The following is a 27,659-nucleotide window of genomic DNA, read 5'->3' as shown; positions in this document are numbered from 1 at the left end:
ATGATATAAAAAGGGTTGCAGGAGGCTATTTGCATCTTAAAGGACCACTCAATGCAGTAGAATGATATACTTCACAAGTACATCAAAAATACAATGCAATAACACTTACTCTGAATTAAAAATAAGCAGTAGATTTTTTTCTGATAAATTATTTTTTTTCTTCCATTTTACGGCCCCTTGTATCATGTGACAGACAGCAGCCAATCACAGACTAGTATACGTGCACATGCTCAGTAATATCGTGTTCCCCAGAAAGTGTGAATATAAAAAGATTGTGCAAAATTTGATAATGGAAGTAAATTGGAAACTGTATTCTCTTTCTGAATCATAAAAGTTTATTTTGACTTGAGTGTCCCTTTAATCTAAAGTAAGACTTTAAGATGACTAAGATGTAGACTGTCCCTTTAACACATTTTAACTGTTTAAAAACCTGTGACAAAATAAAGACAAAAACAGTAAGCAACTCCAATATGCCAGTGAAAACAGACATAGCAAACAGTGATTAAATATAAACACAATAGATACCAAGAGAACAAATTAAATTTGATTAAAAAAAAGAAACTTGGAAAGCTTTGTACACTTGATCTGAATCATAAAAAATGTTGTGTTTCATGTCTCTTAAAACTAGGACCTACCATGGCTGAAGATGGTGTTTGATTGTAGTCTTTGGGGTCTCATCTAGTTATATCTCTCTGGTGGTAATACAAGACTAAGGCCAATTTTGAAAACAATCAGACTAGTGCATGTAGCTATTGGATTGACACCAAAGGATATCTTCTTGTCAATAGAAGCCATGTTAAGTCTAGGATCTACAATGGTTAAAAACTATGGTACAAATGGATGCATCTGTTGTAATTTGACCAAATTATCTCTGTCTGTTCACTGAATAAATAGCTTTTGAGTTTCCAACAAATTATCTCTCCCTGTTGATAGAGGATAACTTAATTCTGGAATATTCCAATGAGCTAGATGTTGGGACCAATTAATGGAAAACAAGTTAACACAAGAATCTACTATATCTGGAGACAGAGGTACAACTAGATGTAGCTTTTAGGATTCCACCAAATAGTATTACCCTGTTGGTAGAAGATAAGCTTAGTCTAGGACAGTGTTTCTAAATCTAGTCTTCAGGACCCTCTACAAGTGAAATAATCAGATAATGGGTGAGCTGATTATTTCAACTGTGCTCTAGATAAGATATAATGGATATCTAGCCTGTTAAGGGTCCCGAGAACTGGATTTGGGAAACACTGGTCTAGGATATACCATGGATCTAGCAGGACCAAATAATGAAAAACAAGTTAGCAATATAATCTACTATATCTGAAGACAGATGTACAACTAGATGTAGCTTTTGGGGTATCTTAACTACCCTGTTGGTAGAAGACAAGCTTAGTCTAGGACAGTGATAGGGAACCTTGGCACACCAGATGTTTCAGAACTACATTTCCCATGATGCTTAGACACTCAGAATTCCAGTTGAGCCTCATGGGATATGTAGTTTTGAAACATCTGGAGTGCCAAGGTTTGCCATCACTGGTCTTGGATATACATTGGATCTAGTTGGTAAAACCAATTGATGGGCAACTAATTAACAACAGAATCTACTACACCTGAACAACTAGATGTAGCTTTTGAGATTCCACCAAATTATTTTGCCCTGTTGGAAGAAGACAAGCTAAGTGTAGGATATACTAGGGACCTAGATGGTAGGACCAATTCATGGAAAGCAAGTTATTTCCCTGTTGGTAGAAGTCAAGTTAAGACAAGGCTCTGCCATAGTCGAAAATGTTAGGTCAACTAGATAAATTTATCCCAGAAACACCATTTTTTTATCAATACTTGAAAAAACACATCAGTAGAATTAAGTATTTGTCTAGATATTCTCTTCTGTGGCTAAAATATAATACATCTTCTACAAATCAATATATTATCCTAAGGTTCATAAACTCAATTTTCTAATATCTTGAAAACCATAATTGATGAACAACAGGGTACAATTTGTTTGAAAAATTATTTACATAAAACAGAATAACTAAGAAAGCAGGAGAATGGATCTTGTTTCTTAATCACTCTCTCCACTGAGGTGGAAAAATGAAAAACAATGGGAACATTGCCAGGATTTAACACTCGAACATCCACAAATGAGGTTTCACAAACAAACAATAATAAATAAACTCCCACACATGTAACACGGTGCCTTCAAACTCTCCCACACTCATCTTCCCCACGGGGATCTTAATTAACTGGAATGGTTTAAAAATAAAATTAAAGATCCTAATGAATTCTATATGAATGAATTTGAGACTCAGATAGAGGAGTTGCTTGATGGATATAATCATGTAATATATATTTTTTTCTTATGAGTTATTGTTGCTATTACTATTTATAAATGACAATTTATTCCAAGAAACTGAAACAAGAGTTTTCAAGGCTAAATTAGAAAAAAATAGATCCAGTAATGATAAAAAAAGATAGTGGATGTGAATTAATTTAAAGTAAGAGCGACATAGATTGCAGTTCTAAGATTCAGGTCTAGATTTACAGCCCAGATGCCTGTAGGAAACAAAAACTGAAGTGCCCCCCACACCCCCAGTGCTCCCCCCTTACTGTTCACCTCTGTGCCGGCAACCTTAACTTAGATGGCTGCCAGCAGTGAAATAACAGCACCGCATGTGTGCAGTGGCCATTAGTGTAGTTGGGAAATCCAGACCCCACCTTCAGGGTGCCCACAGTCAGCCCCCTTGTTTGTGTCCATGAGAAACAGACATGCAAATATTTTATTTAGTGGACATCATTTTTTATTTTGTAGGTTAGCAGAAGGTCATTGTTTCACTTGCAAAATGTCATATATTGGGCTCTTGGTTATGCAATCAGGGCTAGCATGGAAGGCAGCCCAGCAGTTGTTTTTTTTTCAGTCTATCTATCTATCTATCTATCTATCTATCTATTAGCAAGTGTACATAAGCATACATACATACATATATATGGATGTGTAGGGTTATTTTGTAGCTGTAGATATATGCACACCATGCTCTTTGCACTGACCGCCTCATTAACAGAGCTGTGCTTGCCTAACCCAGTGCCTGAACACCCAGAAGCCCTGGTTATTATAGCTGTAGGTTGCCCTCCATTACAGGGGCCACGTGATAACCAAGGATCCACTATTATTGTATATATATATATATATATATATATATATATATATATATATATATATATATAGTGAAGATTGGATTAGCCGTGTTAGTCCAGTAGATAAGATGCTCAAATTACAAAGTATTGCTGTATGCAGTGATACCTTTTTTATTGGGCTAACATAATATTTTAAAGACAAGCTTTCAAGAGTTTGGAAAATTCTCGAAAGCTTGTCTTTGAAATATTATGTTAGTCTAATAAAAAGGTATCACTGCATACTGCAATACTTTGTTATTTGAGCATCTTATATATATATACAGGGAGTGCAGAATTATTAGGCAAATGAGTATTTTGACCACATCATCCTCTTTATGCATGTTGTCTTACTCCAAGCTGTATAGGCTCGAAAGCCTACTACCAATTAAGCATATTAGGTGATGTGCATCTCTGTAATGAGAAGGGGTGTGGTCTAATGACATCAACACCCTATATCAGGTGTGCATAATTATTAGGCAACTTCCTTTCCTTTGGCAAAATGGGTCAAAAGAAGGACTTGACAGGCTCAGAAAAGTCAAAAATAGTGAGATATCTTGCAGAGGAATGCAGCACTCTTAAAATTGCAAAGCTTCTGAAGCGTGATCATCGAACAATCAAGCGTTTCATTCAAAATAGTCAACAGGGTCGCAAGAAGCGTGTGGAAAAACCAAGGCGCAAAATAACTGCCCATGAACTGAGAAAAGTCAAGCATGCAGCTGCCAAGATGCCACTTGCCACCAGTTTGGCCATATTTCAGAGCTGCAACATCACTGGAGTGCCCAAAAGCACAAGGTGTGCAATACTCAGAGACATGGCCAAGGTAAGAAAGGCTGAAAGACGACCACCACTGAACAAGACACACAAGCTGAAACGTCAAGACTGGGCCAAGAAATATCTCAAGACTGATTTTTCTAAGGTTTTATGGACTGATGAAATGAGAGTGAGTCTTGATGGGCCAGATGGATGGGCCCGTGGCTGGATTGGTAAAGGGCAGAGAGCTCCAGTCCGACTCAGACGCCAGCAAGGTGGAGGTGGAGTACTGGTTTGGGCTGGTATCATCAAAGATGAGCTTGTGGGGCCTTTTCGGGTTGAGGATGGAGTCAAGCTCAACTCCCATTCCTACTGCCAGTTTCTGGAAGACACCTTCTTCAAGCAGTGGTACAGGAAGAAGTCTACATCCTTCAAGAAAAACATGATTTTCATGCAGGACAATGCTCCATCACACGCATCCAAGTACTCCACAGCGTGGCTGGCAAGAAAGGGTATAAAAGAAGAAAATCTAATGACATGGCCTACTTGTTCACCTGATCTGAACCCCATTGAGAACCTGTGGTCCATCATCAAATGTGAGATTTACAATGAGGGAAAACAGTACACCTCTCTGAACAGTGTCTGGGAGGCTGTGGTTGCTGCTGCACGCAATGTTGATGGTGAACAGATCAAAACACTGACAGAATCCATGGATGGCAGGCTTTTGAGTGTCCTTGCAAAGAAAGGTGGCTATATTGGTCACTGATTTGTTTTTGTTTTGTTTTTGAATGTCAGAAATGTATATTTGTGAATGTTGAGATGTTATATTGGTTTCACTGGTAAAAATAAATAATTGAAATGGGTATATATTTGTTTTTTGTTAAGTTGCCTAATAATTATGCACAGTAATAGTCACCTGCACACACAGATATCCCCCTAAAATAGCTATAACTAAAAACAAACTAAAAACTACTTCCAAAACTATTCAGCTTTGATATTAATGAGTTTTTTGGGTTCATTGAGAACATTGTTGTTGTTCAATAATAAAATTAATCCTCAAAATTACAACTTGCCTAATAATTCTGCACTCCCTGTATATATATATATATATATATATATATATATATATATATATATACATATGTCTTTGTGTGAAAGGACCTGTGAGTTTGTATCCTAAGGAGAGGTCCAGAACAGTCCTGCTGTGCTGCATACCTTTCTCCAAGTGCCAAAGAGACCTCCAGGGACAAGTGTTCCTGGTTTTGGGAGTGCCCTATCCGCAGTGATTAAACTCTGTAGTGAAAGAAGTTCTTTCCCTCACATACAAACACCAGACAAGGCTTAGTGCAGAAGTAACTAATTTTAATGGTCAAGACACAGGGTTTGCATGTAAACATGCAAAAGCCAATTACATAGAGTCCATTGCTTTTCCCCCTTCTTGTACAGATCCATCTAAGAGATAAGGTTTTCTAGGTAAAGCAAAAAGCCCTGCCCCTTTTATGTCCGGTAACTTTAACGGCGAAGCACACAGCTTCTAGAGGAAGCAAATCTTTGGTACCATTTTAAAGCTCTCGTTCAGGAGCACACCATGTGTAAGTTTGGTTTTGTGAGGAGATGGGGGACAGAGTTTGCTTTACATTATTAAAATCTTAAAATAGGGGGGCGTGTCTAGGTGGCGGTCGCAATTTCAGGAGCTCCTGACAAGATTCTGATAATCCGCTGATTATCTTTTCTACACCAAGGCATCCTCATATAATCATATACACTTGCCTTATACTCTAAGGAGCTACTGGAACTTAAACTGGTGTATTTATGACCGCAGACTCCTGAACTGGACAGCTAGAGGAGTAAGCGGTGGATTCAAACCAGCTCTCAGCACCCCCCCCCCCCCGACATAAGTTTGGGGTATCACAGTCATCAGACTGCTTCAAAGCCTGCTATATATTAGTATAAAACCTGGGGAAAGGAAGAATATTTTCGGGCTGGTGGACTAACATACCGTGATCATTATCAAAATGGCGGCGATAGAGGCATGGGAACTGCGTGTACACACTCTTCTTGATACTCACTTCAGGGAGCTAACTCAAATCATACAAGCAGCACTGCGCCCTCTGATCGGCGCCCAGAAATTAAATACAATATCTCCAGAGCCTGCTGGCGGATCCCATATTAATGATTGGCAGATTAAAGAGGAGCCACTTTCATTTAAAATAGAGAGATCGCAACTACCACTTGCCAAACTGTACACTTCACAATCGGATCACAAAAAGACAATTGTGCATAAGTATCCTGACACAGCACTAGAGATGGTTACAAGGGACAAAGACACCTACTTCGCTAAGTATCCTGAGATAGAAGGGGCCCATACATCAAGATGGATCCTGAAAACTGGAGGTTTTCAGGATCCATTGCTAACCTTCAATGTACGATCATATCGTAATGAGGAGACATCAGCAGTTTGCTCTGAATACATTGGAAGCAGTGGGCATAGGTTAAACAATATTTCACATCATTGAATCTAAGCTCATTTGGAATTATGTGACTCTTGCATATGAACGATATCCTTTTCTCTCAATGGAGGTTCTTCTGGGCATGAATGGTTATTATATTAAGTGATCCTACTTAGCAACATATTCCATAAGAGGCTTTACCAATACAAATTAGGATAACTGGTTGGTTGATATCTATTAATAATTAGCTTATACCTATGTTAAAGATAACATTTTCTATATGTACTTGTCATTAGCTTAAATAGTCATTAATTCCAGGGACTTTTATTTCGTAAGTAATTTCTCCTCGCTCTGTAGGTTTGGAGCGTGCACTGAAGGGTATTTTGTGTCAGTTATATTTAATGTGCCATCCGTGCCTATTTTGGGGTATGTGCCTGAGTTGGTGGGACGTTAAATTCATATAAGGTTATTTGTTATTTACTATATCTCTAGGCTATTTACAGTATATTGTGCCGCTATGTTATTTGGTCTATTTCTTTTCTTCCCATATAATTTCAGATGTGGGTAGTATTTATGGCAGTGTGTTGGTTCTGTATGAGGATCTATAGATCTAAAACCCTATAACTAAAGACAGACAGCTAGATTACAAGTTATGCGCGCTATAGGGAATTTAACGAATACAACAAAAGTTGCGTTATTTCACACCCCCTATAGCGCAGCCATTACAAGTTTTCAGCCGCCTTGTGCGTGCGATATGGTTGCGCGTTGAGCTCCATACCGCACACATTTTCCCCATAGACATCAATGGGGAGAAGGTGTCAGAAAAAAAACCTAACACCTGAAGCTTGGAATGAAAAGCTCCGTAAAGCAGCGCCATTGATGTCTATGGGGGGGGAAAAAAAAGATACGCTTAAACCTAACACCCTAACATAAACCCCACATCTAAACACCCCTAATCCGCTGCCCCCAACACCTACATAATGTTATTAACCCCTAATCTGCCGCTCCCGATATCGCCGCCACCTAAATAAATCTATTGACCCCTAATCTGCCGCTCCCGATATCGCCGCCACCTAAATAAATCTATTAACCCCCTAAACCGCCAGCCCCCCACATCGCAACAACCTAAATTAAACTATTAACCCCTAAACCTAACCGTTACCCTAACACCCCCTAACTTTAACATAATTAAAATAGAGCTACATTAAAGTTACAATTATTAACTAAATAATACCTATTTAACTAATAGTTAGATTGTAGCTAGCTTAGGTTTTATTTTTATTGCACAGGTAAGTTTGTATTTATTTTAACTAGGTACACGTACACTAGTTAGTAAATAGTTATTAACTATTTAATAACTACCTGGGCTCTATTACATATGCAGTGTCGCCGGCTTTTGCGCGAGTTTGGTATCCTATATACAGCACCGCATATAAATATTTCACCCATCGGCCACAATTTCTACTCCCATAGGCTACCATGGGACGGCGGTGCAAAACGGTATCCAATATTATTATAGCGCAAGGACTTACGTAGCGAAAATGGAGAAATCTTACTCCATTTTCACCTCGCCATACAAGGCAGCCGCAAGCCTTGCGCTGAGTATGGGAGCACCGTAACTCCTGAAACTGCCTGCAAAAATAAACTAACACCTAACGCATGCGCAATATCTATCTACCTGTCAACCGCAATAACTAATAAACTGTATTAACCCCTATATCCGCCATCAAACCCACACCGCAAGTAATAACTAAATTATTAACCCCTAAATCCGCCAACCCCAACATCGCAAACCACCTATCAAAAGTATTGACCCCTAAACCGCCAAAGCCCACAAAGAAAATAAGTAAATTACTAAGCCCCGTAGCCTAACACCCCCTAAATTAACCCAAATTACCTAAATTACAAAATACTAAGTTACTATTAAAATAAAAAATAAAAATAACACTACTTTAAAAATAAAATTAAACTAAGTATAAATTAAAGGGACAGTGTAATCAATATTAAAATTCTGGTGTAGACTGTCCCTTTAAGCTAAAATTACAGAAAAAAATAAATCTAAGATTACATAAAATAAAAAAACAAAATGACCAAATTTAAAAAAATTATACCTATTCCCTATGAAAATAAAAAAAACACCCCAAAATAAAAAACCTGATCTACAATAAACTACCAATAGCCCTTAAAAGAGCCTAACATTGCAAACCCCCACCCCCCAACACATAAAATAAAAAAAACCCTAAAAAACCTAATCTAAGCATTGCCCTGAAAAGGGCATTTGTATGGGCATTGCCCTTAAAAGGGCATTTAGCTCTTTAATGAAAAGCCCAACCCCTAAACTAAAAAAACACCCAAAAAAAGTTTAAAAAATCCTAACACTAACCCCCGAAGATCCACTTACAGTTGTTGAAGTTCCGCTTGAAGGATCTGCATCCCGGCGGCTCCATCTTCATCCAGGCGGCATCTTCTATCTTCATCCCGGCGGCGTCTTCTATCTTCATCCCGGCGGCGCAGAGTGGGTCCATCCTGAAGACATCCGGCGTGGAGCATACAATTCATATGGTCGCCGCCGTACACTGAATCTTCAATGCAAGATACGCAATTCAAAATGGCTTCCCTTGCATTTCTATTGGCTGATTTGATTTTGGAAATTCAAATCAGCCAATAGGATGAGAGCTACTGAAATCAGAATAGAATTTCAGTAGCTCTCATCCTATTGGCTGATTTGAACAGCCAATAGAATTTCAGTAGCTCTGATCCTATTAGCTTATTTGAACAGCCAATAGGATTTCAGTAGCTCTCGGGGGGGGGGGGGTATTTGTATTTTTTTTTTACAGGTTAAAGAGCTGTTTAACTTAGAGCAATGTCCTACAAAAGGCCCTTTTAAGTGCTATTGGTAGTTTATTGTAGGCTAGGGTTTTTTTTTTATTTTGGGCAGGCTTTTTTATTTTGATAGGGCTATTAGATAAGGTGTAATTCTTTTTTTTTTTTTTTTGATAATTTTTTTTGTTATTTTTCTTAATTTAATGTTTGTTATTTTTTGTAATTTAGTATTTTTTATTTTTTGTAATTAGATAGTTTGTAATTTTTATAGTAGTGTTAGGATTTTTTTAATGTGTATTTTAGTTTTATTTAATTGGTAGTTAGTTTAATTTTAAATAGTTATATTATATTGTTAGTTTAAACTTAGTTTTTTTAATTTGACAGGTAAATTTTAATTTAAGATAGGGAAATTGTTATTTTAAAATAAAGTTAGGGGGTCGTTAGGTTTAGGGGTTACTAGTTTAAATTAGTTTATTGTGATGTGGGGGCTTTCGGTTTAAGGGTTAATAGGTTTATTTAGTATATTTCGTTGTGGGGGCTTTCGGTTTAGGGGTTAATAGGTTTATTATAGTGGCGGCGGAATTAGGGGTTAATAACTTTAATATAGTTGGGGCAATGTTAACAACTTTAGTATAGTGGTGGCGATGTCGGGAAGCAGCAGAATAGGGGTTAATCATTTTTAATACTGACGGTGATGTTAGGAGCAGCAGATTAGGGGTTAATAACTTTAAAATAGTGTTTTGGGATGCGGGTGAGCCTCGGTTTAGGGGTTAATAGGCAGTTTATGGGTGTTTAGTGCACTTTGTGACAGTTTAGTTATGAGTTTTATGTAACAGTTTTGTAGCGTAAAACTCATAACTACTGTTTTTCGATTGAGAAACGGATCTTGTCGGTATTTAGGCTGTAACGCAAGCTTTTTAGCCTCACCGCAAACTTGTAAAACCGGCGCTATAAAAGTCCCAAAAACGTCATTTTGACGTGTGCGGGACTGACGTTGCGATACAGGCTAAAAGGTTTGCGGTACAGCTATACCGACAAGACTTGTAATGACTGCGGTGCTGTTTTAAAGCTGAAATTACCATCAGCATTAAAACACGAACGCAAAACTTGTAATCTAGGTGATAGAGTCCTAATATTCTGCAGCTAAATGATGGTAATGCTTATGTCCCCACTCTTGACATATTATCTACAGTATAATTACTTATAATAATTTAGATATTTTCATTTGGTCATTGCCTTAACATCTCCACCTCTTTATTTATTATTTTAATTTCGCCCTGTCAACGGCCGAGACAGGGTGAGATAATACTCTTTTCTCTTTATGGGATACGTATAACACAGCTTACAAGCATGTTCTCTCCAGATTGATATTCACAACATACTGCTAGATGGATTCTATATGATAGTAAGGAACTAATAGAAAATACCACACTGACATCAGATTGGTCCAAGGGGACCAGATCAGAGCAAGGTTATATAGGGTTTACTTCTCCTCCTACAAAAGAGCCTCAAAAAGAATATAATAATAAAATGCAATTCATTGTGTAATGAACAGTCCAGTTATTTACCATACAATAATTAGAGGGGAACGTATACCTTCTGATCTTCATTACACAAGTCAGGCACTGCGGTAACGCTTATACACCCTACGAGCACAATATACATTAGCGCAATAGTTACAAAATTGTATACCTATCTTACTATACTAGTTGCCTCCATAAGCTGGAAGATAGAAATCTCATTACCCTTCAGGTTTCAGCTAGTATTGTTTATACTAGTATGTCCCTTCTGTTAGCTTGAATCCATATATACAGTGCAGCAAAGCCATTGTAAATCTTTACATACCATCCAATGAGGCCCATTTATCAAGCTCCGAATGGAGCTTGATGCCCCGTGTTTCTGGCAAGCCTGCAGGCTCGCCAGAAACAGCAGTTATGAAGCAGCGGTCTAAAGACTGCTGCTCCATAACCCTGTCCGCCTCCTCTGAGCAGGCCGACAGAGATCGCCACAATTCAACCCGAATCTGCAAGGGGCGGCGTTGCACCAGCTGCTCACAAGAGCTGCTGGTGCAATGCTGAATACGGAGAGCGTATTGCTCTCCGCATTCAGCAAGGTCTGTCGGACCTGATCCGCACTGTCGGATCAGGTCCGACAGACCTTAAATAAATACGCCTGTAAGAGTTTATTGCTGTCTAAGCTATATAGTAGTTGTACACAACCAGAGTCATATATTAATACTCTTACTCACTTTGGTAGATATAGCTACAAACCCGATGATATCTAGCTCACCACCCCATTGTCTATATTGTTTATATTATTCCGTTCCAGGCTATCCTATAACCCCATATATATCCTAGCTAAACTATAATGAATCTTTATATGTTATCAAATGAGCAAATTATTTCGCTCATCTATATCTAATTTGATACATAAATTCCTTACTTGTTTTATATAGCTCAAATCTAAATAAAAAGAAAAAATGAGATTCACCACTAGAGACCCAAATGTGGTCTCATATTGATCATGGTGCCCCCTCTAACATTAAGTTTATATTGGTACTAGGAGGTCCAAGAGTGGCTTCAGATGTTAATTAGAGCGCACATAGTTTGATTGGCAAGAACTGTTTTCACTAATACTATTGACAATGACCATATAAAAGTATTCTGTTCATTTTATTTGGATTATAACAATCTATTTGTACAAGCTTTGATGACATGTAATGCTTGCGTGCCTTGTTTTGAATCTCAATAAAAATGTATTTTAAAACAAATCTTAAAATAGGGCAGAAAGAAAAGAGATAAAGGGACTTGTGGCTAGGAACCATCTTTTAACCCCTGGGTGGCTTGGCTGTAGAAGAAGCAACAAGCTTTGTGTCACTATATATATATATATTAATATTAAGGAGGAAAAAGGTATGTTCTGTCCGGCACTAACACATAAGCTATCACAAGATAGAATTTGGTATAAACCCAGAGTGGTAGGATAGAGGGGGGACAACACCCCGGTGACGAGCTCCCCTCCCCACAAACGTGACTATAAATCTAATTGAAGAAATATAAATTTATTGAACAAAATATAATGCAAATAGAAAACCTAAATGAGGCTTTAATGTATCCAATACATCGTCAGTAGTTACCCTAAAATAAAGAATGGGTTAATTGCTTCACTGGACACATAATAACATCCACCAATGGCCATTGGGTATACAATGAGAACTAGAACATATCGATAAGGTCCCATATATAGTATTCTATTAATCACTGATCCAACTTGAATGTTAATGATTTAGTCCGAGCACAGTCACTTGTAATTCATGCAAATGGTAAGAGAAACAGACAGATGGTTAATCCACAATAAGTTAGTAAAAAGCATAAACAAGGGGCGCCAACATAGTGTGAATCGTACAAACACAAGAGAAAAATAAAACAGTGTGTGATACACTACTCACAAAAGGAGTGGCACCTTAAGCCAATAAGGTGCAAGCAGGCAGGCTGATGTTCATAACCAGCAGTCAGTACGCTGGGGTTCTCAACCAGGAGACCTGTAGAATCTGGGTGGACAGGTGTAGAGTCCCAGTGATAATCCTTCCAAAACCAACAGCCAGGTGAGTGCTCTGGAAGGAAGAGTGTTCTCCCCAGCGCTGTTCTCAAGCTAGGAGTCCGTATCAAAGCAAGAATGTGTCAGCGCACAGAGAGTTGTGCAAAAACATAATTTGTGTAAGAACTTACCTGATAAATTCATTTCTTTCATATTAGCAAGAGTCCATGATCTAGTGACGTATGGGATATACATTCCTACCAGGAGGGGCAAAGTTTCCCAAACCTCAAAATGCCTATAAATACACCCCTCACCACACCCACAATTCAGTTTAACGAATAGCCAAGAAGTGGGGTGATAAAAAAGTGCGAAAGCATATAAAATAAGGAATTGGAATAATTGTGCTTTATACAAAAATCATAACCACCACAAAAAAGGGTGGGCCTCATGGACTCTTGCTAATATGAAAGAAATGAATTTATCAGGTAAGTTCTTACATAAATTATGTTTTCTTTCATGTAATTAGCAAGAGTCCATGAGCTAGTGACGTATGGGATAATGATTACCCAAGATGTGGATCTTTCCACGCAAGAGTCACTAGAGAGGGAGGGATAAAATAAAGACAGCCAATTCCTGCTGAAAATAATCCACACCCAAAATAAAGTTTAATGAAAAACATAAGCAGAAGATTCAAACTGAAACCGCTGCCTGAAGTAGCTTCAGAAGAAGAAAATACATCAAAATGGTAGAATTTAGTAAAAGTATGCAAAGAGGACCAAGTTGCTGCTTTGCAAATCTGATCAATCGAAGCTTCATTCCTAAACGCCCAGGAAGTAGAAACTGACCTAGTAGAATGAGCTGTAATCCTTTGAGGCGGAGTTTTACCCGACTCAACATAGGCAAGATGAATTAAAGATTTCAACCAAGATGCCAAAGAAATGGCAGAAGCTTTCTGGCCTTTTCTAGAACCGGAAAAGATAACAAATAAACTAGAAGTCTTTCGGAAAGACTTAGAAGCTTCAACATAATATTTCAAAGCTCTAACAACATCCAAAGAATGTAATGATTTCTCCTTAGAATTCTTAGGATTAGGACATAATGAAGGAACCACAATTTCTCTACTAATGTTGTTGGAATTCACAACTTTAGGTAAAAATTCAAAAGAAGTTCGCAACACTGCCTTATCCTGATGAAAAATCAGAAAAGGAGACTCACAAGAAAGAGCAGATAATTCAGAAACTCTTCTGGCAGAAGAGATTGCCAAAAGGAACAAAACTTTCCAAGAAAGTAATTTAATGTCCAATGAATGCATAGGTTCAAACGGAGGAGCTTGAAGAGCCCCTAGAACCAAATTCAAACTCCAAGGAGGAGAAATTGACTTAATGACAGGTTTTATACGAACCAAAGCTTGTACAAAACAATGAATATCAGGAAGATTAGCAATCTTTCTGTGAAAAAGAACAGAAAGAGCAGAGATTTGTCCTTTCAAGGAACTTGCGGACAAACCTTTATCTAAACCATCCTGAAGAAACTGTAAAATTCTTGGAATTCTAAAAGAATGCCAAGAAAAATTATGAGAAAGACACCAAGAAATATAAGTCTTCCAGACTCTATAATATATCTCTCTGGATACAGATTTACGAGCCTGTAACATAGTATTAATCACAGAGTCAGAGAAACCTCTTTGACTAAGAATCAAGCGTTCAATCTCCATACCTTTAAATTTAAGGATTTGAGATCCTGATGGAAAAAAGGACCTTGCGACAGAAGGTCTGGTCGTAGCGGAAGACTCCACGGATGGCAAGAGGCCATCCGGACAAGATCCGCATACCAAAACCTGTGAGGCCATGCCGGAGCTACCAGCAGAACAAACGAGCATTCCTTCAGAATCTTGGAGATTACTCTTGGAAGAAGAACTAGAGGCGGAAAGATATAGGCAGGATGATACTTCCAAGGAAGTGACAATGCATCCACTGCTTCCGCTTGAGGATCCCTGGATCTGGACAGATACCTGGGAAGTTTCTTGTTTAGATGAGAGGCCATCAGATCTATTTCTGGAAGTCCCCACATTAGAACAATCTGAAGAAATACCTCTGGGTGAAGAGACCATTCGCCCGGATGTAACGTTTGGCGACTGAGATAATCCGCTTCCCAATTGTCTATACCTGGGATATGAACCGCAGAGATTAGACAGGAGCTGGATTCCGCCCAAACCAGAATTCGAGATACTTCTTTCATAGCCAGAGGACTGTGAGTCCCTCCTTGATGATTGAAGTATGCCACAGTTGTGACATTGTCTGTCTGAAAACAAATGAACGATTCTCTCTTCAGAAGAGGCCAAGACTGAAGAGCTCTGAAAATTGCACGGAGTTCCAAAATATTGATCGGTAATCTCACCTCCTGAGATTCCCAAACTCCTTGTGCCGTCAGAGATCCCCACACAGCTCCCCAACCTGTGAGACTTGCATCTGTTGAAATTACAGTCCAGGTCGGAAGCACAAAAGAAGCCCCCTGAATTAAACGATGGTGATCTGTCCACCACGTTAGAGAGTGTCGTACAATCGGTTTTAAAGATATTAATTGAGATATCTTTGTGTAATCCCTGCACCATTGATTCAGCATACAGAGCTGAAGAGGTCGCATGTGAAAACGAGCAAAGGGGATCGCGTCCGATGCAGCAGTCATAAGACCTAGAATTTCCATGCATAAGGCTACCGAAGGGAATGATTGTGACTGAAGGTTTCGACAAGCTGAAATCAATTTTAGACGTCTCTTGTCTGTTAAAGACAGAGTCATGGACACTGAATCTATCTGGAAACCCAGAAAAGTTACCCTTGTCTGAGGAATCAATGAACTTTTTGGTAAATTGATCCTCCAACCATGATCTTGAAGAAACAACACAAGTCGATTCGTATGAGATTCTGCTAAATGTAAAGACTGAGCAAGTACCAAGATATCGTCCAAATAAGGAAATACCACAATACCCTGTTCTCTGATTACAGACAGAAGGGCACCGAGAACTTTTGTAAAAATTCTTGGAGCTGTAGCTAGGCCAAACGGCAGAGCCACAAACTGGTAATGCTTGTCCAGAAAAGAGAATCTCAGGAACTGATAATGATCTGGATGAATCGGAATATGTAGATAAGCATCCTGTAAATCTATTGTGGACATATAATGCCCTTGCTGAACAAAAGGCAAGATAGTCCTTACAGTTACCATTTTGAACGTTGGTATCCTTACATAACGATTCAATATTTTTAGATCCAGAACTGGTCTGAAGGAATTCTCCTTCTTTGGTACAATGAAGAGATTTGAATAAAACCCCATCCCCTGTTCCAGAACTGGAACTGGCATAATTACTCCAGCCAACTCTAGATCTGAAACACAATTCAGAAATGCTTGAGCTTTCACTGGATTTACTGGGACACGGGAAAGAAAAAATCTCTTTGCAGGAGGTCTCATCTTGAAACCAATTCTGTACCCTTCTGAAACAATGTTCTGAATCCAAAGATTGTGAACAGAATTGATCCAAATTTCTTTGAAAAAACGTAACCTGCCCCCTACCAGCTGAGCTGGAATGAGGGCCGCACCTTCATGTGGACTTAGAAGCAGGCTTTGCCTTTCTAGAAGGCTTGGATTTATTCCAGACTGGAGATGGTTTCCAAACTGAAACTGCTCCTGAGGATGAAGGATCAGGCTTTTGTTCTTTGTAGAAACGAAAGGAACGAAAACGATTATTAGCCCTGTTTTTACCCTTAGATTTTTTATCCTGTGGTAAAAAAGTTCCTTTCCCACCAGTAACAGTTGAGATAATGGAATCCAACTGAGAACCAAATAATTTGTTACCCTGGAAAGAAATGGAAAGTAGAGTTGATTTAGAAGCCATATCAGCATTCCAAGTTTTAAGCCATAAAGCTCTTCTAGCTAAAATAGCTAGAGACATAAACCTGACATCAACTCTGATAATATCAAAAATGGCATCACAGATAAAATTATTAGCATGCTGAAGAAGAATAATAATATTATGAGAATCATGATCTGTTACTTGTTGCGCTAAAGTCTCCAACCAAAAAGTTGAAGCTGCAGCAACATCAGCCAAAGATATAGCAGGTCTAAGAAGATTACCTGAGATAAGCTTTTCTTAGAAAGGATTCAATTTTCCTATCTAAAGGATCTTTAAACGAAGTACCATCTGACGTAGGAATAGTAGTACGTTTAGCAAGGGTAGAAATAGCCCCATCAACTTTAGGGATTTTGTCCCAAAATTCTAATCTGTCAGACGGCACAGGATATAATTGCTTAAAACGTTTAGAAGGAGTAAATGAATTACCCAATTTATCCCATTCTCTGGAAATTACTTTAGAAATAGCATTAGGAACAGGAAAAACTTCTGAAATAACCACAGGAGATTTAAACACCTTATCTAAACGTTTAGAATTAGTATCAAGAGGACCAGAATCCTCTATTTCTAAAGCAATTAGTACTTCTTTAAGTAAAGAACGAATAAATTCCATTTTAAATAAATATGAAGATTTATCAGCATCAATCTCTGAGACAGAATCCTCTGGACTAGAAGAGTCATCAGAATCAGAATGATGATGTTCATTTAAAAATTCATCTGTAGAGAGAGAAGTTTTAAAAGATTTTTTATGTTTCCTAGAAGGAGAAATAACAGACATAGCCTTTTTGATGGATTCAGAAACAAAATCTCTTATGTTATCAGGAACATTCTGCACCTTAGATGTTGAGGGAACTGCAACAGGCAATGGTACATTACTAAAGGAAATATTATCTGCTTTAACAAGTTTGTCATGACAATTAATACAAACAACAGCCGGAGGAATAGCTACCAAAAGTTTACAGCAGATACACTTAGCTTTGGTAGTTCCAGCACTAGACAGCGATTTTCCTGAAGTATCTTCTGACTCAGATGCAACGTGAGACATCTTGCAATATGTAAGAGAAAAAACAACATATAAAGCAAAATTGATCAAATTCCTTAAATGACAGTTTCAGGAATGGGAAAAAATGCCAATAAACAAGCTTCTAGTAACCAGAAGCAAAGAAAAAATCAGACTGAAATAATGTGGAGACAAAAGCGACGCCCATATTTTTTTGGCGCCAAATAATACGCCCACATTGTTTGGCGCCTAAATGCTTTTTGGCGCAAAAAATGACGCCACATCCGGAACGCCGACATTTTTGTCGCAAAAGGACGTCAAAAAATGACGCAACTTCCGGCGACACGTATGACGCCGGAAACAGAAAAGATTTTTTGCGCCAAAAAAGTCTGCGCCAAAAATGACGCAATAAAATGAAGCATTTTCAGCCCCCGCGAGCCTAACAGCCCACAGGGAAAAAAATTCAAATTTTTAAGGTAAGAAAAAATGATTGATTCAAACGCATTATCCCAAATATGAAACTGACTGTCTGAAAATAAGGAATGTTGAACATTCTGAGTCAAGGCAAATAAATGTTTGAATACATATATTTAGAACTTTATAAATAAAGTGCCCAACCATAGCTTAGAGTGTCACAGAAAATAAGATTTACTTACCCCAGGACACTCATCTACACGTTTGTAGAAAGCCAAACCAGTACTGAAACGAAAATCAGCAGAGGTAATGGTATATAAATAAGAGTATATCGTCGATCTGAAAAGGGAGGTAAGAGATGAATCTCTACGACCGATAACAGAGAACCTATGAAATAGACCCCGTAGAAGGAGATCACTGCATTCAAATAGGCAATACTCTCCTCACATCCCTCTGACATTCACTGCACGCTGAGAGGAAAACCGGGCTCCAACTTGCTGCGGAGCGCATATCAACGTAGAATCTAGCACAAACTTACTTCACCACCTCCATAGGAGGCAAAGTTTGTAAAACTGAATTGTGGGTGTGGTGAGGGGTGTATTTATAGGCATTTTGAGGTTTGGGAAACTTTGCCCCTCCTGGTAGGAATGTATATCCCATACGTCACTAGCTCATGGACTCTTGCTAATTACATGAAAGAAAAGTCTTTGCTGGGAAAGCAAACAAAGAAACCACAGAAAGCCGGTCGTGGTTAAAAAGGCAGGTTATATTTTATTCCCTTTTGCAACGCGTTTCTCGGTATGCATAGGACCGTTTCATCAGGCATAATGAGATATAGTAATGGATCCTATTTAAACCCAAAATTGACCCGGATATAATATAGAGGTCATCTCTATCTAACATATTAAAAAGCTAAGTACTGGTTCAATAAAATATATAAATCAAAACATTTGTAATAACCAAAGTGGACAAAAAAATCGAAATATATATCGTAAAAACATACATCTTAATGAATAAAATATATAACACATATAACAATGCATGTATGGAATGATAAAAGTGTATATGGGAATACCGTAACAAAAAACATATTCAGAGTATCTGAACTTTTGTTAGTTGATTTGATATCTAGTAAAAATCTATTAGTTTCCCGAAATTTTGTATCCATCAAAGATATCAATATAAATTAAATTTAAATTTGACCTAAACCCTACCTGACAAAAAGTTAAATGTGTAGTAACCTTGTTACTGAAATTACGTGGTACCTGGCAAGGCTCAAACCTAAGACCTTGGGTGTGTGGGGCAATCGTCATGCAAAAAGGGCTATCTGCAATGACAGATGAATAACCTATAAAACTACAATGTATGAAGAGATGGTATGTTAATGATGTAATCGGCAATGGACTACATTGTAGTTTTATAGGTTATTCATCTGCAAAAGGGAATAAAATATAACCTGCCTTTTAAACCACGACCCAACTTTCTGTGGTTTCTTTGTTTGCTTTCCCAGCAAAGACTTTTTGCACAACTCTCTGTGCGCTGACACATTCTTGCTTTGATACGGACTCCTAGCTTGAGAACAGCGCTGGGGAGAACACTCTTCCTTCCAGAGCACTCACCTGGCTGTTGGTATTGGAAGGATTATCACAGGGACTCTACACCTGTCCACCCAGATTCTATGGGTCTCCCGGTTGAGATCCCCAGCGTACTGACTGCTGGTTATGAACGTCAGCCTACCTGCTTGCACCTTATTGGCTTAAGGTGCCACTCCTTTTGTGAGTAGTGTATCACACACTGTTTTATTTTTCTCTTGTGTTTGTACGATTCACACTATGTTGGCGCCCCTTGTTTATGCTTTATTCTAGACACCTGACCCATCACACCGTGGATACAAGTGGAGCACGCCGAGCACCCAAGCACTTAAGCATTGCCAACACTTTTTTGTTCCAGATTTGGACATTTTTATGAACACTTTTTTGTTTTGACACTGACACAAACTTTTACAATACTTATTTTAACTCTATATTTTCACAAAGTGTTTTCATACATATTTACATATTTTCATTGTTGATTACTTTCTTCACATATTGTGCACTATATGACTTTTATATTTCACCACTAGCAGTGTTTTTTAAAAATTGTTTTGAGATCTTTATTTCAATTTAGGTACAATATTCAATATTGGTGTTCACTAGCACTTCCTCTTAGTTTTTTCCTTTGGGAATTACTCTATTTTCCACAATAAGTTAGTGTTGTGCGCTCACTTTAATTTGCAGAGTAAAGCAAAGCAAGAAAGTCCCCAACGCATTAGTATAGTAGTCAGTTTCTTTTGGGGGAAATATCTGATCCCAGGAACGAGCATCTCTCTCAACGGCATTAATTACAGCAAGGTATGGTAAGGAGAAAAAATACATGTCAATAGCAGTACGTCAAACAGGAAGTCCAAAGTAAGTGGAACTCTTTATTGGACTTGTACAGGGATTGTTTTGTCTTATGAACTGCATTGCGCCCTGTGATTGAGATCCTGTAAGGAGGGAGCATCTCTCTAAGGTAGCACCCTAGGGGCTGAAGACAGTTTAAGACTGGTCCTCGATTTGGCTATTGTGACCTGCAGAGACTTACTATATTCTGTGCTGTCCTGTGCTAATATCTTGCTGACAGTTGCTATGATACCTCCATACCTTGTCTGTTTGAGACTACTATACTAATGCGTTGGGAACTAACAACTTTCTTGCTTTGCTTTACTCTGCAAATGAAAGTGAGCGCACAACACTAACTTATTGTGGATTAACCATCTGTCTGTTTCTCTTACCATTTGCATGAATTACAAGTGACTGTGCTCGGACTAAATCATTATCATTCAAATTGGATCAGTGATTAATCGAATACTATATATGGGAGCTTATCGATATGTTCTAGTTCTCATTGTATACCCAATGGCCATTGGTGGATGTTGTTATGTTATTATGTGTCCAGTGAAGCAATTAACCCATTCTTTATTTTAGGGTAACTACTGACGATGTATTGGATACATTAAAGCCTCATTGAGGTTTTTCTATTTGCATTATATTTTGTTCAATGAATGTATATTTCTTCAATTAGATTTATAGTCACGTTTGTGGGGAGGGGAGCTCGTCACCGGGGTGTTGTCCCCCCTCTATCCTACCACTCTGGGTTTATTCCAAACTCTATCTTATGATAGCTTATGTGTTAGTGCCGGACAGAACATACCTTTTTCCTCCTTAATATTAACATATTTTCCTATGTTCCCAGGCACCCTTGGTATCAATTATTTAGGGCTAGATTTATTAACACTGAGGCGTACAGGGGCGAGTATACACGCCCCTGTATGCCTCAGCTCGCCTGTGGCGGGGCAAAATTACCCGCAGGTATTCGCCATTGCACATGAGCGCAATTTTGCTCTCGCGTGCAATCCCGCCCCCTGCCCGCGCACAGCCAATCACGCGCGGGCAGGAGCTGTCAATCTCCTCGGTCGGACTCGACCGAGGAGATTGAATTTCGCCACAATAGAGATGGTGAAGATCTTAGGGAAGCAGCGGTCTGGTGACCGCTGCTTGATAAATCACGGCGAGCAAGTTCTTGAGAGAAGTTGCAGCCGTAGGGGCTTGATAAATCGAGCCCTAAGTGTACCAGGGATACATTATATCATATAATATAGGTGAGCTGACGCATCATTTTTTATAATATTTATATATTAGAAGAAAGGGCTGCAGCGGTCCAATTCAATATTTTAGTGATTTATTTTCAAGCAGTATATACATGGTTGCACTTGCCCCTGGGCCAAGAGTTGCCCGTCATCCCCTGGCTCTTAACACAACTATAGTTGATAGCAGAGACGCCCACTAATATTTCTGTAGAATATATAAGTGAGGAGATGCTCAACAAATCTTCGAATAAGATCATGCCTTCTCAACAAGAATCCTTATAAGCATTTATGAATCTAGCCCATAGATTTAGCTAAGAAAGACAATGGGAGATATGTGACAATCATGATTCAAAGATAGAGAGGCAGAAAGAAAAAAGATACAAGAAGCCCTCAGTTTACGCCGGGGTTAGGTTCCAGAAGGAATGGTTGTAAATTGAAACCATTGTAAATTGAAACCCAGTTTATAATGTAAGTCAATGGGAAGTGAGGGAGATAGGTTCCAGGCCCCTCTCAAAATTGTCATAAGTAACCCCAATACATTATTTTTAAAGCTTTGAAATGAAGACTTTAAATGCTAAACATCATTATAAACTTAATAAAATAATCACACAACACAGAATATATAATTAAACTAAGTTAAATTAACAAAAACATTTGCTAAACAGCATTATAAACCTAATAAAATAATCACACAACACAGACTTTACTTGCATTTTTCTGCAAACAGTTCTTTCTATGCATTCCAATCTGGACTGATTTATAGACAGGAAGATCTTGTTCCTTTGCACGCTGCTCGATAGCTCAGGTCTGGTTAAACTGATTAATTTCAACTTGCTTGGCTTGCATTTCTTTGCTGCAACACAAGCGGACAGCTCCACCTACTGGCTATTTTAATCAATGCACTGCTTCTCAATGCTTTTCAATAGCAGTCACATGACTGAAAAAAAGGTTGTTATTCTGAAACGGTGCAAATTGAACTGTTGTAAACCGAGGGCCACCTGTACTTTAGAAAGAATGATGGGATACATTGAATTCAGAACAGAAGGAGATAGATGAGACATGGCACACCTAGGACTTAGGAGAGATGAGCACCAAAGATTTAGAAGGGAGAGAAGGATGAGACACTGAAAGAGACAAACAGAAATAGATAAAAGACTCAGAATTCAAAGATTAAACATTCAGGACTCAGAGACAGATAGAAATTCAGAGAGATATACAAGAATAGACACACATATGAGACACTTGTGACTGAAATGGAAAGAGAGCAAAATATTAAATATTTAGGATTGAGAGAGAATTGAAGCATTGCAAATTTAGAAGGAGAGAGAATGAGACACTATTGATTTACAGTAGAAGGAGAGAGAGAAAGGAAATGTGTGATTCACAGCAAGAGATACTGAGGGGTAGATTTATCATAGTGTGAGCAGACATGATACAAAGTAGCGTATCATGTCCGCTGCACATCGATAAATGCCGACAGTATACGCTGTCGGCATTTATCATTGCACCAGCAGTTCTTGTCAACTGCTGGTGCCATACCGCTCCCTGCAGCTAGCAGGGGGTGTCAATCAACCCGATCGTATTCGATCAGGTTGATTTCTGTCCGCAGCCTCAGAGTAGGCGGACAAGTTTATGGAGCAGCTTCATAACTTCTGTTTCCGGCGAGCCTGTCGGCCCCTGAAAATTCGGAAAGAAAGAGTGAGAGAAGAAACATTTGGGATGTATAAAGAGAGGGAGATGAGACACTAAGATGAGACATACGCGCCCCTGTACGCCTCAGCTCGCCTGTGGCGGGGCAAAATTACCCACAGGTAATTAACATTGCACACAAGCTCAATTTTGCGCTCGCGTGCAATCCCGCCCCCTGCCCGCGCACAGCCAATCACGATCGGGCAGGAGCTGTCAATCTCCTCGGTCAGACTCGACCAAGGAGATTGAATTTCGCCACATTAGAGGTGGCGAAGAAGGTTAGGGAAGCGGCGGTCTGGTGACCGCTGCTTGATAAATGACGGCGAGCAAGTTCTTGAGAGAACTTGCAGCCGTAGGGCTATGATAAATCGAGCCCTAAGGTTTCAGAAAGAAAGATAAACCACTTAGGATCTAGGGAGATACTTAACACTCAGGTATCAGATAGAAAGATACACTGGTATTCAGGATTCTGAGAGAGATCACACTCACATTTACCAGTCAGAGAATAATGTAACACTCTGGATAAAGAGATAAACATTGAAATGTACAAAGAGATAGAAATACTATTGATTCAGAGAAAGAAAGGAAATGCGTGACTCAGCGCAAGAGATGAGATACTCAGAATTCAGAAAGAGAGAGATGGAACAATAAGGATTCAGAAAAAAACAGATAAGCAACATGAAGATATTAGACACTCAGGGTTCAAACAGAAAGAGACACTGAAATGCAGGATTCTGAGAGAGATCACACAGCTAGAAGTCACAGAGAGATAAAACTCTCTGGTTTCACAGACAGATCAAGAAAGAAAGAGACACCACACCTAGGATTCATAGAGAGGCACACAGGACTCCTGAAGAAACACAATATGATGGGACTCAAGCCAGAGCTGTTCTCATGTTATGCGGGAGGGAAGAAAATTCAGCTTAAACACAGCTGCAAAATCTCCATCATTTAATGGGAGGAAACAACTCATCCGGATTATCCCGAGAGAAAAGAGAAACGTGAAAGAGACAGAGAGTGAACAGGGGAAAGTGACATTGACAAGCGCAGAGAAAGGCGAAGGTCAGGAGAGTGCGAGAGACTAGGCAACATTCACTACAACATCTGTCCAATTCAGTGGCTTCACCTATTTTAAAGGCACACCACCGGGCTGATTTTTTTGACCACCCATGAGCTAATGTTTGTTGCACAAATTATCATTAAATTGATTCATGTTAAATTATGCAATTATTGTGTGCTTTGGATAGCTTAAGAAACATTTATAAAAAGTAAATGATATTATATTGCAAAGTATTACACTGCCCCAACCCAGCTATGTAATCATGCGACCCGGCTTACAACAGGTGAGACATGAGACAGAGCGAGATACATAGGTGAGACATGAGACAGAGAGAGATACCTAGGTGAGACATGAGACAGAGAGAGATACATAGGTGAGACATGAGACAGAGAGAGATACCTAGGTGAGACATGAGACAGTGAGAGATACCTAGGTGAGACATGAGACACAGAGAGATACCTAGGTGAGACATGAGACAGAGAGAGATACATAGGTGAGACATGAGACAGAGAGAGATACCTAGGTGAGACATGAGACAGTGAGAGATACCTAGGTGAGACATGAGACACAGAGAGATACCTAGGTGAGACATGAGACAGAGAGAGATACCTAGGTGAGACATGAGACAGAGAGATACCTAGGTGAGACATGAGACAGAGAGATACCTAGGTGAGACATGAGACAGAGAGATACCTAGGTGAGACATGAGACAGAGAGATACCTAGGTGAGACATGAGACAGAGAGATACCTAGGTGAGACATGAGACAGAGAGATACCTAGGTGAGACATGAGACAGAGAGAGATACCTAGGTGAGACATGAGACAGAGAGAGATACCTAGGTGAGACATGAGACAGAGAGAGATACCTAGGTGAGACATGAGACAGAGAGAGATACCTAGGTGAGACATGAGACAGAGAGAGATACCTAGGTGAGACATGAGACACAGAGAGATACCTAGGTGAGACAGAGAGAGATACCTAGGTGAGACATGAGACAGAGAGAGATACCTAGGTGAGACATGAGACAGAGAGAGATACCTGGGTGAGACATGAGACAGAGAGAGATACCTAGGTGAGACATGAGACAGAGAGAGATACCTAGGTGAGACATGAGCCAGAGAGATACCTAGGTGAGACATGAGACAGAGAGATACCTAGGTGAGACATGAGACAGAGAGAGATACCTAGGTGAGACATGAGATAGAGAGAGATACCTAGGTGAGACATGAGACAGAGAGAGATACCTAGGTGAGACATGAGACAGAGAGAGATACCTAGGTGAGACATGAGACAGAGAGAGATACCTAGGTGAGACATGAGACAGAGAGAGATACCTAGGTGAGACATGAGACAGAGAGAGATACCTAGGTGAGACATGAGACAGAGAGAGATACCTGGGTGAGACATGAGACAGAGAGAGATACCTAGGTGAGACATGAGACAGAGAGAGATACCTAGGTGAGACATGAGCCAGAGAGATACCTAGGTGAGACATGAGACAGAGAGAGATACCTAGGTGAGACATGAGACAGAGAGAGATACCTAGGTGAGACATGAGACAGAGAGAGATACCTAGGTGAGACCTGAGACACAGAGAGAGATACCTAGGTGAGACCTGAGACAAAGAGAGATACCTAGGTGAGACATGAGACAGAGAGAGATACCTAGGTGAGACAGAGAGAGATACCTAGGTGAGACATGAGACAGAGAGAGATACCTACGTGAGACATGAGACACAGAGAGATACCTAGGTGAGACATGAGACAGAGAGAGATACCTAGGTGAGACATGAGACAGAGAGAGATACCTAGGTGAGACAGAGAGAGATAACTAGGTGAGACATGAGACAGAGAGAGATACCTAGGTGAGACATGAGACAGAGAGAGATACCTAGGTGAGACATGAGACAGAGAGAGATACCTAGGTGAGACAGAGAGAGATACCTAGGTGAGACATGAGACACAGAGAGAGATACCTGGGTGAGACATGAGACACAGAGAGATACCTAGGTGAGACATGAGACACAGAGAGATACCTAGGTGAGACATGAGACAGAGAGAGATACCTAGGTGAGACATGAGACACAGAGAGATACCTAGGTGAGACAGGAGACAGAGAGAGATACCTAGGTGAGACATGAGACAGAGAGAGATACCTAGGTGAGACATGAGACAGAGAGAGATACCTAGGTGAGACATGAGACACAGAGAGATACCTAGGTGAGACATGAGACAGAGAGAGATACCTAGGTGAGACATGAGACAGAGAGATACCTAGGTGAGACAGGAGACAGAGAGAGATACCTAGGTGAGACATGAGACAGAGAGATACCTAGGTGAGACAGGAGACAGAGAGAGATACCTAGGTGAGACATGAGACAGAGAGAGATACCTAGGTGAGACATGAGACAGAGAGATACCTAGGTGAGACATGAGACAGAGAGAGATACCTAGGTGAGACATGAGACAGAGAGAGATACCTAGGTGAGACATGAGAAAGAGAGATTCCTAGGTGAGACATGAGACAGAGAGAGATACCTAGGTGAGACATGAGTAGACAGAGAGAGTACCTAGGTGGACATGAGACAGAGAGAGTACCTAGGTGAGAATGAGAAGAGTGAGATACCTAGGTGAGACATGAGACAGAGAAGGAGATACACTAAAGGTGAGACAATGAGGACAGAGAGATACCTAGGTGAGACATGGGACAGGAGAGAGATACCTAGGTGAGGACAAGAGACAGAGAGAGATACCTAGGTGAGACATGAGACAGAGAAGATACCTAGGTGAGGACATGAGACAGAGAGAGATACCTAGGTGAGACATAAGCAGAGAAGAGATACCTAGGTGGAGACATGTAGACAGAGAGAGATACCTAGGTGAGACTTGATGACAGAGAGGATACCTAGGTGAGACATGAGACAGCATGGGGGGGGGATGGAAGATACCTAGGGGGTGTGTCATGAGACAGAGGAGAGATACCTATGGTGAGACATGAGGACAGAGAGAGATACCTAGGTGAGACATGAGACAGGAGAGAGAGATACCTAGGTGAGAACATGAGACAGAGAGAGATACCTAGGTGAGACATGAGACAGAGAGAGATACCTTAGGTGAGACATGAGACAGAGAGAGATACCTAGGTGAGACATGAGACAGAGAGAGATACCTAGGGTGAGACATGAGACAGAGA

This window comes from Bombina bombina, chromosome 7, assembly GCF_027579735.1.
Source record: "Bombina bombina isolate aBomBom1 chromosome 7, aBomBom1.pri, whole genome shotgun sequence".
NCBI classification, from domain to species: domain Eukaryota; kingdom Metazoa; phylum Chordata; class Amphibia; order Anura; family Bombinatoridae; genus Bombina; species Bombina bombina.
This window is presented reverse-complemented; position numbering follows the sequence as displayed.